The 13,059-nt window shown below is 37.2% G+C and overlaps 2 protein-coding genes and 5 non-coding genes across 10 annotated transcripts in view; 2 read left to right on the top strand and 5 right to left on the bottom strand.

The window, feature by feature from the left end:
* The window catches only part of LOC110439394 (uncharacterized), a 97,970-nt gene that overhangs the window by 17,939 nt on the left and 66,972 nt on the right, over nucleotides 1–13,059 (top strand). The window lies entirely within an intron of this gene.
* LOC141375011 (zinc finger protein) overlaps nucleotides 1–13,059 on the top strand; it is a 254,575-nt gene that overhangs the window by 209,531 nt on the left and 31,985 nt on the right. The window lies entirely within an intron of this gene.
* Nucleotides 5,730–5,803, bottom strand: trnat-agu (transfer RNA threonine (anticodon AGU)). The gene has a single exon. It is a non-coding gene; the product is annotated as a tRNA-Thr (tRNA).
* Nucleotides 5,990–6,063, bottom strand: trnat-ugu (transfer RNA threonine (anticodon UGU)). The gene has a single exon. It is a non-coding gene; the product is annotated as a tRNA-Thr (tRNA).
* trnar-ucu (transfer RNA arginine (anticodon UCU)) lies at nucleotides 6,810–6,898 on the bottom strand. The gene is given in 2 exon segments: nucleotides 6,810–6,845; nucleotides 6,862–6,898. It is a non-coding gene; the product is annotated as a tRNA-Arg (tRNA).
* Nucleotides 7,335–7,408, bottom strand: trnat-agu (transfer RNA threonine (anticodon AGU)). The gene has a single exon. It is a non-coding gene; the product is annotated as a tRNA-Thr (tRNA).
* On the bottom strand, nucleotides 8,407–8,495 carry trnar-ucu (transfer RNA arginine (anticodon UCU)). The gene is given in 2 exon segments: nucleotides 8,407–8,442; nucleotides 8,459–8,495. It is a non-coding gene; the product is annotated as a tRNA-Arg (tRNA).

The raw sequence follows: 13,059 nt of genomic DNA, 5'->3' as shown, positions 1-13,059 counted from the left end.
AAATAATATACCATTCAAATCGTGGTGAGTGTTTATAATATTTAATATTCATTGTGTATGATTTTAAATTATTTGTAATTTGAACATTTATTCACAGGTTGCATCATACACAGCAAATTCATCGGTGTTAAATTTCAAGAGTTGTGGTAATTCAGAGTAAAGTGTTAAAATTCTAGAGTTAGATAAAGGTAAAATAACCCTCTCGTCGTTAGAAGCTGATTTGCCTCCTCGTCACACAGAGTAACATGTATCTACCTTTGTAGAAAACCCTTGTATTTGAGAAACTAATCAGAGTGTCTGAAATCTCGCCACACCCTCATTCACCTGGCCCTTAAATTGGTCAATTAGTTTAGTCCACTAGACAGAGTGAATGACCACAAATAATTGAATTCAGACACCTGCTGTTGAACAACTGCTGTTAACAAGCACAATAACTGAAGGAAAAAGAAATTGAAGGAAGAAATAAAACTACAGACACAGCCTCACACCAAACCAACTGAATTAAAACAGAGGATTAAACAACTCCATTAAATAATAGCATAAGCAGCTTCACTGACTACAGTTTGACTTCATTTCTGTAAGAATATTTGACAATGAACAGAGGTTTATATTTTTTATTAAAAATATTTCATTTGACCTCACCATCATAGAGATCAGACGCTTCTTATTTGAGCTCTTGAAGCTTTACTTCTAGTTTTATGTCTCTCTGACTGTTATAGCTGTGTTTCTAAAACTCATCAGCTATAGCAAGAAAGGTCAAGAGAAACTATACTGTTTATGCTTAATTGTTATAGATATAATTTCAAGTGTGCAATAGATTGATTCATAAAAATATTAAAAATAGTTGTATTAAAACTGCATGGGACTATACTTCTGGTAGTCTGCTGCTCTTCATAGAAGGTGCAACAAACAATTAGAATGCAATTAATAATTAGAGTGTCATGCACTAAACTTTCAAGCTTCAACTTGCTCATGTGACACACAGGCATCAAGAATCAGGACATGAACCTCAACCGTGGTTGCTAAAAAAAAAAGCTGCATAGTTCATGCCGCAATGCATGCTGGGTGCCAGCATAGTACAAAGCTCCCAGCATGCATTGCAGCATGAATTATGAAATTATTATGAAATTATGCAGCTTTATGTTCTTACAATCTCTTTCTTTTCCTTTATTTTGTGTTGTTTTTGGGAGGTGATATTTTTAGTAGAGTGTTTTTTACTTGATTTTTATTTTTTTGTTTGTCACCATTATTGAGATTCAAAGACTAATTGTTGATGTCTGTGTGTTTTTAAGTTCTGCCATAGATCAAACATTCTCATTGTAAATATTGGTTTTATTTTATTATATATTATTGGAGCTTCAGTGGTTTCATTTATGTATATTATTTATCTCTCACACATAACTAATATGATATTGAATTAGAAAACAAGCAGTAAAGGATGGCTATGATATCATAAATAATCTCTTCAGACTGTCACTTTTATTCTCATTTGGCTTTCCGTGCTATATGTTTAAATAGTGTGATTAACACTTACTATTAGCAGCCAAAATAAAAAACATTTATAGTAAGAAGTTGAAGAGCCTGACTAAAGCAGACTCTGTCCTCTATCATGGTGACTTTAAATGAACAACAGAAATTTCATTAAGAGCTTTTGTTCACATGACAGAAATCAAGTCAAAGGTCAGTAATAGGTGAAGCTTCATGATAAGTTGTTTATTTGATGAGGTTTTTTTTAAAGATGTTGAAAAATAACATTTTTTATTGTGTAATTTGTTTTATTTTTATTGATTATTATTTTATTTAGAGTTTTTTTTTTTCTCAGTTGATTTCATCTTTGGTTTTGGCTTGTGTTTTTCTGTCCTTCAGTGATTCTGCTTGTTAACAGTTGTTCATCAATAATTCTCAATCCTCCTTTAATTAGACACTTAATTGTCTCATTAACTTCATCACTGTCTGAGTGTTCAGCCCTCTGTAGTGAGGACACTAGTTAGGATTTTGCTCTGGAATTTAAGGCTTAAGTGTGTTCGAATGAAAAATACAGACTATGGGATTTGTTTTTAACAGAAATATTCTGGAAACTGAATTTACGAATGTAAAATGTTGAAAACAGAAGATTACTGGCAACCACTGCTGCCAGTATTTTGACATACATTTAACAGATATTTTACACAATAAGAGTTTGCTAAGTAACACTCTGGGTGTTAAAAAATTTAACACTTTCAAAAATGTTATTTTAACACTTATAGTGGTTCCCATATAAACCCTGAGGGAGTGTTAATTTTAACTCTGAGGTAGTTAAATCTACCAAATCTAAAATTTGCAGTGTGAGATCGATAAAAAATACAGACTGTTGAATGTGCTTTTAACAGAAATATTCTGTAAACTGAATTTATGAATGTTAAAAACAGCAGATTACTGGCAACCACAGCTGCTGGTATTTTTCCGTAAAATCTAAAAAAGAAAAAAAAAAAAAGAAAAACAGCAAAACCGTTTTTGTGTCAGCATTGTGGAGGATAATAGCGTCTCTGTTTAAGTCCAAGATGAACTGAGAGTGTTTGATGTTATGCTGTATCTTCTTTTGTTTAAAGGTAACTGTGTAGTTACTAATGCTGTCAAAATCTGTTTGCTAATTGCAATCACACATGAAAACATTATTGCATCTAAAGACTTTATATTTTTTCTATTAAGCTATAATTTTTTAAACTGAACATTGTATCAGTTCATGAAATATGGTTATTTTTTGTAAATTTATACAGTTATATAAAACTTCCATGTTTTTCACAGAAAGATTCTGGCAACCACAGCTGCTGGTATTTTTTCGGAAATTTAACAGATATTTTACACAATAAGAGTTTGTTAATTAACACTCTCTTGGTGTTGACAATGTTAACACTTTCAAAAGTGTTATTTTTAACACTTATAGTGGTTCCCATATAAACTCTGAGGGAGTGTTAATTTTAACTCTAAGGTAGTTAAATCTACTATCTAAAATTTGCTGTGTAGATAGATTAAAAAATTGTATGAGATAAGCTTTACATTAGAAATGGGTCATACAACACAGTTAATCGTTTATTGTTTTATTATAACATTTAAATAAAGTTAAATATTTAATATTCATTGTGTATGATTATAAATTACTTGTAATTACACATTTATTCACAGTTTGCATCATAGATGGATTAAAAAATTGTATGAGATAAGCTTTACATTAGAAATTGGGTCATACAACACAGTTAATCGTTTATAGTTTATTATAACATTGAAACAAAGTTAAACAACCATAATAATCATGATGGATGAATATTTTTCTATGTTGAACAATCATTGTCTCATTCGCACACATAGAGAGACATACAAACAGACCGAGAGCCGTACCAGAGAGACGCAAACACACACACAAACACAGTCTCACGCTTTAACAGCCGGAAAGAGCCGGACCGAACGATAACCATGTAAACGGACGTTTGCGTTTATTTACCAACCGATGTCATAATGTTCGCTTATCAGATACACGCATACGATGTAACAGTCATCAGATGTCTTTTATCATTCTCAAGCACGATTCAACCGGTTCAAATTTCCCGCACACATACACCCACGCAGGCACGGCCAGAGCCTCTCGACACACCAACACCCGAGCCGGAGAGACGCACACACAGACACGCAGTTCTGACCTTAACAGAGCAAAGGCAACACAGTGGTGCATATACCTTAGCTTATTAATTCTAACATAATATTAACATAGTAGTATATAATTTAATTATAATAACATAATTTAAAACAATAATGACAATATAATATTGTATAATTATAATAACAGAATTTATTACAATAATTAATATATAATACTGTATAATAGTGTATAATTATAATATAGTTTTAATAACGGTTGATATATTTTATTTCATTAAAATCTATTTCATAATATTAAAATATCTAATTTTAATGTAATAATACTGGAATTATTAATTTTATTCAATTGATAAGAATCTAATTAACAGAATTATTTATTTAATTAAACTGATAAGAATCTAATTACCGGAATTATTAATTTAATTAAACTGATAAACATCTAATTAACTGAAAGGGGGTGGGGTTTACAACGGAAGCCCCACCCAAAAGGGGCGGGGTGGTCATCAATCAAATTTTTTGACATATGGTACCGGATATTCCTCTCTCTGACCGACGCGGTCTTTTAGAGTCTGGATGATTATGTCTCAAACCTAACCGGTAACCTGGCCTCTGTTCAAGAGCAAAGCAAAAAATGCATGAAATTATTTTTATTTAATCTATCCTAAATCATGTGTTATGTGTTTTTTGGTACCTCCAGTTTTATTACATCCAAACCCAGAGTCAGCTCGGAAAATGGAAATCAGGACAAACATATGCTATCGGCCATTGAAAAGAGTTTCAGATCAGAAAGCCACTCTCCCATAATCTGAGGGAAAGGTGCACTTTTTAGTACTCTCTGGCCCATGAAAGAACAGCCAACTGCAGACAAGGCACTGCTGGGATTTGAAACCAGGATCTCCTGTTTACTAGACAGGCACTTTGACCAACTAAGCCACAGCACCAAACGACCTTGACACAGGCTAAATGATTAATTCCAAATAAAAAAAAAAAAAAAAAAAAAAAAAAAACTAACAACGGTAGCGCTGCATGTGGGAATGTCTGGACTTGAAATATTAAAGTCCAATTGGTTAGGCATTACCACAGTATGCTATATAAAGGCATCGTCCAAAGCCCTCTTGAACGAGCAGCGTTCAAGACAGGTGCTCTGGCCAACTTAGTCTTAACACTAAAAGAAAAAACCTCTGGATACGATACTTCCAAACGCAGTTTCATCTAAGACAGTGGGGGGGAAGCAAAATTTACTGTGCTTTCTACTCAGTTACTTTGCACATGCATAAAGAGGCTCTTGTACGACAAATCCAAAAGGCGTGATCTCAACAATAGGTGGCAGTTACTTTTCCCCAAAACCACAGGTTGCCGACGAGTCATTCCTCAAGCCCACTAAGCCCTACACCGTTTTCTAATCTCCCTTATTTAAAACAGCTCAATTAAGTCATCGGCTTTATTGTAGAGTACCCCTAGTATCTGAGCCTGCACTGCACAATGAAAGAAAGAAGCAAAACGGGATGGACAGATGCCTAAAATTTTAGAAACGCACCACACCTTAAGTCAGTGAAGAAAAAGAGCAAAACTTGCGACTCTGGTGGGACTCGAACCCACAACCTTTGAATGGCTCAGCTCACAGCCTAAAAGTCCAATGCGCTATCCATTGCGCCACAGAGCCTAAGTGCTCTGCTTTGTCTAGAACTGTTGGACGGAAAGCACTTTTTAGTACTCTCTGGCCCATGAAAGAACAGCCAACTGCGGACAAGGCACTGCTGGAATTCAAAGCCAGGATCTCCTGTTTACTAGACAGGCACTTTGACCAACTAAGCCACAGCACCAAACGACCTCGACACAGGCTAAATGTTTAATTCCAAAAAAAAAAAAAAAACTAACAACGGTAGCGCTGCATGTGGGAATGTCTGGACTTGAAATATTAAAGTCCAATTGGTTAGGCATTACCACAGTATGCTATATAAAGGCATCGTCCAAAGCCCTCTTGAACGTGCAGCGTTCTTAAGGATTTGAGTTTTGTTAAGAAACCGACTGCTAAACATCCCGCTGCGTAAACACTCGTTACTCTTAACAAAAAGTAAACACGAAACCTGTACATTAGGCACTGCTGGGATTTGAACCCAGGATCTCCTGTTTACTAGACAGGCGCTTTGACCAACTAAGCCACAGCGCCAACGCTGAATAGGCGGCAAGACGTTTTTGCAGACAGAGACTAAAAAAAGACAGCAAGTCTTAAAATGGCAAGCAAAAAGGTTGTTTAACTCTATTTGTCGCACTATTCATTACGCCTCAAAGCAATACAATTTTATAATTCATTCCGGTGAGCTCTATAAAACAAGCACACGCACCACCTGGACTAAGGCGCTGCTGGGATTTGAGCCCAGGATCTCCTGTTTACAAGACAGGCGCTTTGACCAGCTAAGCCACAGCGCCACAGAAAATCACAGTAAGAGACATTTGCCCGATAACAAAAATCGAAGAAGAAAAAATAATACACAACAAAAACCAGCATGTCAGGATGCAGAAAATGCTGACAAGCCGGACGCGGTCTTTTAGAGTCTGGATGATCATGTCTCAAGCCTGACCATGTCATCCAAACCCAGAGTCAGCTCGGAAAATGGAAATCAGGACAAACATATGCTATCGGCCATTGAAAGAGTTTCAGATCAGAAAGCCACTCTCCCATCATCTGAGGGAAAGGTGCAGTTTGGATTTGAACCTAGCACCTGCTATTCCCAAGACAGGTGCTCTGGCCAACTTAGTCTTAACACTAAAAGAAAAAACCTCTGGATACGATACTTCCAAACGCAGTTTCATCTAAGACAGTGGGGGGGAAGCAAAATTTACTGTGCTTTCTACTCAGTTACTTTGCACATGCATAAAGAGGCTCTTGTACGACAAATCCAAAAGGCGTGATCTCAACAATAGGTGGCAGTTACTTTTCCCCAAAACCACAGGTTGCCGACGAGTCATTCCTCAAGCCCACTAGGCCCTACACCGTTTTCCAATCTCCCTTATTTAAAACAGCTCAATTAAGTCATCGGCTTTATTGTAGAGTACCCCTAGTATCTGAGCCTGCACTGCGCAATGAAAGAAAGAAGCAAAACGGGATGGACAGATGCCTAAAATGTTAGAAACGCACCACACCTTAAGTCAGTGAAGAAAAAGAGCAAAGCTTGCGACTCCGGTGGGACTCGAACCCACAACCTTTGAATGGCTCAGCTCACAGCCTAGAAGTCCAATGCGCTATCCATTGCGCCACAGAGCCTAAGTGCTCTGCTTCCTCTAGAACTGTTGGACAGAAAGCACTTTTTAGTACTCTCTGGCCCATGAAAGAACAGCCAACTGCGGACAAGGCACTGCTGGAATTCAAAGCCAGGATCTCCTGTTTACTTGACAGGCACTTTGACCAACTAAGCCACAGCTCCAAACGACCTTGACACAGGCTAAATGTTTAATTCCGAAAAAAAAAAAAAAAAAACTAACAACGGTAGCGCTGCATGTGGGAATGTCTGGACTTGAAATAATAAAGTCCAATTGGTTAGGCACTACCACACTATGCTATATAAAGGCATCGTCCAAAGCCCTCTTGAACGAGCAGCGTTCTTAAGGATTTGAGTTTTGTTTAGAAACCGACTGCTAAACATCCCGCTGCGTAAACACTCGTTACTCTTAACAAAAAGCAAACACGAAAGCTGTATATTAGGCACTGCTGGGATTTGAACCCAGGATCTCCTGTTTACTAAACAGGCGCTTTGACCAACTAAGCCACAGCGCCAACGCTGAATAGCAGGCAAGACGTTTTTGCAGACAGAGACTAAAAAAAGACAGCAAGTCTTAAAATGGCAAGCAAAGAGGTTGTTTAACTCTATTTGTCGCACTATTCATTACGCCTCAAAGCTATACAATTTTATAATTCATTCCGGTGAGCTCTATAAAACAAGCACACGCACCACCTGGACTAAGGCGCTGCTGGGATTTGAGCCCAGGATCTCCTGTTTACAAGACAGGCGCTTTGACCAGCTAAGCCACAGCACTTCACAGCAAGAGACATTTGCCCGATAACAAAAATCGAAGAAGAAAAAATAATACACAACAAAAACCAGCATGTCAGGATGCAGAAAATGCTGACAAGCCGGACGCGGTCTTTTAGAGTCTGGATGATCATGTCTCAAGCCTGACCATGTCATCCAAACCCAGAGTCAGCACGGAAAATGAAAATCAGGACAAACATATGCTATCGGCCATTGAAAGAGTTTCAGATCAGAAAGCCACTCTCCCATAATCTGAAGGAAAGGTGCAGTTTGGATTTGAACCTAGCACCTGCTGTTCCCAAGACAGGTGCTCTGGCCAACTTTATCTTAACACTAAAAGAAAAAACCTCTGGATACGATACTTCCAAACGCAGTTTCATCTAAGACAGTGGGGGGGAAGCAAAATTTACTGTGCTTTCTACTCAGTTACTTTGCACATGCATAAAGAGGCTCTTGTACGACAAATCCAAAAGGCGTGATCTCAACAATAGGTGGCAGTTACTTTTCCCCAAAACCACAGGTTGCCGACGAGTCATTCCTCAAGCCCACTAGGCCCTACACTGTTTTCTAATCTCCCTTATTTAAAACAGCTCAATTAAGTCATCGGCTTTATTGTAGAGTACCCCTAGTATCTGAGCCTGCACTGCGCAATGAAAGAAAGAAGCAAAACGGGATGGACAGATGCCTAAAATGTTAGAAACGCACCACACCTTAAGTCAGTGAAGAAAAAGAGCAAAGCTTGCGACTCTGGTGGGACTCGAACCCACAACCTTTGAATGGCTCAGCTCACAGCCTAGAAGTCCAATGCGCTATCCATTGCGCCACAGAGCCTAAGTGCTCTGCTTCCTCTAGAACTGTTGGACAGAAAGCACTTTTTAGTACTCTCTGGCCCGTGAAAGAACAGCCAACTGCGGACAAGGCACTGCTGGAATTCAATATGGTCTCAAATGGTTCTCGACAGCACCCTGCCTCGTACTTTACCCACAAGTTCCTTTTTCTGAGTGTCTGATCTCCAGACATATTTAGCAGTTCGCTGTGGTCCGGTTTGGAGGAGCCCACATTTCTGAGGCAGACCACTGATCTTTCACAGTGCCCCTCAATATTCGGATGCTCTAGGCCTTTCAAGCATCACTGCTCCACTCCACAACCATCTCACTCAACACCTGCCTACCTGTACAGGTGCCTAGTCTCCGCGACAAAAATTCCTGGCTTAGGTCGCTCCCGGTGGCCAACGAGAGTCTTACCCATCTTTGGAATAATGTCTCATGGAGACCAGTTACTGCTCTTCTACACTGCAACCTCCTTCTCAGTTTTCCTTCAGAACTTGGTCTCTCTGATGTTAGGGAAACATGCACTCAAGAACCATGTGAGCCACTGAGACCACATTCTAGAGTCTAACCAATGAGACAGGTTTTATTAAGTTTAAAATCAATTTGACCCCCAATAATAGCTTTAAGTAAAGTTTGACATCTTCACTCCCATCCACTCAGCACTATGGTCTGCTTAGTCTGCAGGCAAAGCTGTAGGGCACTATGATGGTGGAGACTAAAAATCAAGACACAGTTGGGTTATTATTCATAAAACACAAATTATGACATGGTCTACCAAGTGGTATAACTGTTCAACATTACTGCTATATCTCAGGGTTCATATTAGGCATTGACCCCCCATATTTGTTTAATATATATTTTTATATCTGAAATGCAATGTTTAATTATCGATTTATTTCTTGGTGTTTATCATTTTAAATATAGAGAAATTGAACTCACTTCATCTTTTTCATCCACATCTGCTAAGTGTTCATTATTTTTCTTTGACCCTAGATGATGGCTTAGATAGTCTTATGCAGCTGACTTTCATAGATGAAAAGAGCCAGTGTAAGCCATAATTTTTTTTTATCATTATTATTACTAATATTATTATTCTATTTTGTTTTTTCACCTAAACTCAATCTTGTCCTCTCACATCAAATCTCAGTTCCTCAAAGTGTCACTTCCTCAAAGTGTTACTGAGTTTTCTAGCTTCTGTCTCATCGGTTTAATGTCTCTGTCTTTCTCTCTCTCTATGTATATAACATTTTTCAGACATATTTCAATATATTTTAAACATATCTTCTTCTTCTTTCTATCCAACCATAACTTGGATTTAAGTTTTTAAGTTTTTCTTATCCATATTTTTATCTTCCTTACATATTTGCTCATTAACTCTTCAGTTGATCAATATTAAACTGTCACATTTTCTTCTAATTTTTCTCTTCATCGACCAGAGACTTATGCCAATTTTATCTCTTTGCTGTTTAACAGCTCATCTCGAAGTCATGTTCCTCATTTTTCCTCTAATGTATTTATTCTAATGTTTCTTTAGTAGCTGGTCTTTATGTTGTATTTTAATTTCTCTTTATTTTTCCTATTAGTATTATTAATTTATTTGTTCTTATTGTTCTAGTCAACAACTACTGGTCTATTGTTTTAGTCATCCTCCTCTATTTAGTAAATTCATTTCTTTATTAATATATTCATTCGTATAGCTTCAAAATCCATTTCAACAAATATAACTGTATTTAGCATATTTCACATTATTTCTTTATTTCACTTGTCTTTTTTTATACCGCATTGTAATAGATCTGTTTATTTAGTAACTTATACTATATCTTTAATTATTATATCACAGTCTATCATTATTTGATCAAAACAATTTTATATACTCTTTTAATATAATTTACTCCTTCTGCCCCTACTTCAACTGCTTCTTCCTCATGAAGAGGAGTGGCTCCTTTTTCTGACTTCCTTTTTGTTGTCAGTCTGTCTAAGATTGTCTGCCTGAGCACCTCCTCTTTTTTCTCCCCTCATCTGTCTTTCTACAGCCGTTCCAACATATGCCAAAATCATGCCACATTACAAATTCCAACTTATTTTTTCCATTTCTTACTGCCACAACATCCTTGTGGTCCCCTTTTGCTATGTTATTAACTTTGTAAAACTCAAATTCTCTGTTTCTCAAGATTGTAGCCAATTTTACTGTTCAATCATAGCTCCACTCATTTTCACATTTAAGCTTCTCATATATTATTTCTCATTTCTTTTTCAAATAATTTTCCTTAGTTCCAATCATTTACCACTTGTCCCATTGAGTTTTTAATTTTGTCTGGGACATTTTCCATATTGCTCACATTCTTAATCGAATTCCTTATGCATTTTTCACACCTCCACTTCCTCAAATTTACAGAGTGTTTTTCACACACACTAATGAACTTCTGTATGTTGCATTTACTGCACATACACAATCAAAATATATATATATATTTATCCTCCTCAAACAATCAAATTTTCACCTGCAAACTTTTTGCACTTTCCCAACTACTGAACTTTCCCAATTCTAAATGACATTTAATTGAATATCATATATGCTTATATACAGCCGACTAAATATCTGTACACTATGCTTATTTCAACTGTTAGTCACTAACGCAACAGACAAACATTTACATAAAATATAATGCGTGCTCTACACAAGTCTCAATTTCTTTTTATATTTACATTCGCCTTCCACAGTTGAATTTCCTGTGTCTGTCTAATCGACCACACCTTAACAGAGTCGACTTTTCTCTGTATTTTCTACAGCGTCACACCTTTTCAGTGAAGCAAATCATCCACTCAGAGTCACAACCTCGGCGACTAAACTGTCCCTATTTTTTAGACTATTTACAATCTGACCCTATAGCTGTCTTTAACGCTTGGACCTACTAAAACGTTGGGGCTTGCACCCGGACTGTTCGGGACCACCCGTCGGTTCGTCCGCTGGACTACCGCCCTTAGAGTCCAAAAAAAATTCAGGTGAATCGTCAAACACCTGTCCAGGTAAAATCCCAGTATTCAGTACTTAGTAGTCACCTGAACAATACACCCTAGGATGGTATTTTATTCAATTCCGTGTAAGAAGCACAGCCTTACACCAAACAAGCAAAAACAGTCAAAATGTATCAACTTATGTTCTGATCTACTTAGTGAAAACCATATGACGAAACCGTAATAATACCCGAAGCCGCAGTTCTCCTGGCTGCACCACACTCGCATTTCTCCTGGCTGCACCACACTCGCAGTTCTCCTGGCTGCACCACACTCGCAGTTCTCCTGGCTGCACCACACTTCTAAGCTATTCTAAACTACCCTAATATTTACAAACCGGTTAACACTTAAAGCAAATATACATTTAAACTCATCAAATTATTCAAATGCTTTACCTTTAACTACATCAATCCTACATATCACATGACATCATTTAATTTAGATTAGGCCAATTGCAGAAATTCGATTTAACAGGTTTTCTGCTTACCTTTTTTTTTCGGCGCCGATGATGTCAATGCAATACGACAGATCAATAACTTCCTCTCCCCCTTTTCCACGTCGGAGGTCACCAAATTGTTGGAATATCTACCTCTATTCCATGCGTGTTCAATAAGAAAAGGTCTGGAGAGGGTTTTCTTCAATGCCAAAAATATTAGTAATTTATTAGATACAAATGAATAGTTCGATGACAGAGCTCTGGGTTACGTTACCCCAATGTAATACAAGAATTACATTCAGGAGGTTCGCAACTGACTTACATTTCCTGACTCCAGTATATATATACACAACTGATCTTAACAGGTGGAGTTTTGGTTTAACGTCACTTATCAGTCATTCTGCAGTCCCTTGGCTCTTTGCAACCCCTGGACATTACTTCCTCTTTCTGTAACCTTTCTCTGCATACCAGAACTGAACAATTACGTACATCTTTAATATATTTCACAACTTCTACAAGCATCAGGACAACTTGTGACATGTCTAGACTATAGTTCTGGAACAAAGGCCCCCACCCTCAATTTATTCTTATTCTGCTTTTCCACTTGTCAGCAGTTCTTCTAAAAAGTATGCAGCACAGTAAAAAAGAGGAAGTTTGTCTGGTCAAGATGTTTTATAATACAAAAGAGAAAGATTGATTAATCTGTTGTTAGTCTAAACATTTTTCTAATAAAAAATAATAAAACCAATAATAAAAATAAATTCCTTTTCTCCAACATGTGCCAACGCTGAAGTCGAGAGAAAACAGAGGTATGACGTGTTTGACTATTTATAGGGGTTTTCTCTTGAGGTGATTGGATAATAGAATGATTGTGTATGTGATGAATTAGCCTCGTCAAACACTAATCATGCTCCTACCGAAATTTGTTTATAAAACATCACTTATTCATTTCATTTTGTAAATGTGTTATTTTCGAGGCTGATCTCAAAAGTATAAATCATTTTAATAATAACCTTCAGCATGCAGTGGGACAGTTTGCTGCTGAGTGTGACATGGCAGGGAAAGAAACAGCTCCTTTAAGTCAGAATTTGACTGGAAAAAGGTGGCCATCTTG

Source organism: Danio rerio, chromosome 4 (genome assembly GCF_052040795.2).
Source record: "Danio rerio strain M-AB ecotype USA chromosome 4, GRCz13ab, whole genome shotgun sequence".
Lineage (NCBI taxonomy): Eukaryota > Metazoa > Chordata > Actinopteri > Cypriniformes > Danionidae > Danio > Danio rerio.
The sequence above is the reverse complement of the archived record's forward strand: the minus strand, read 5'-3'. Positions and strand labels throughout refer to the sequence as shown.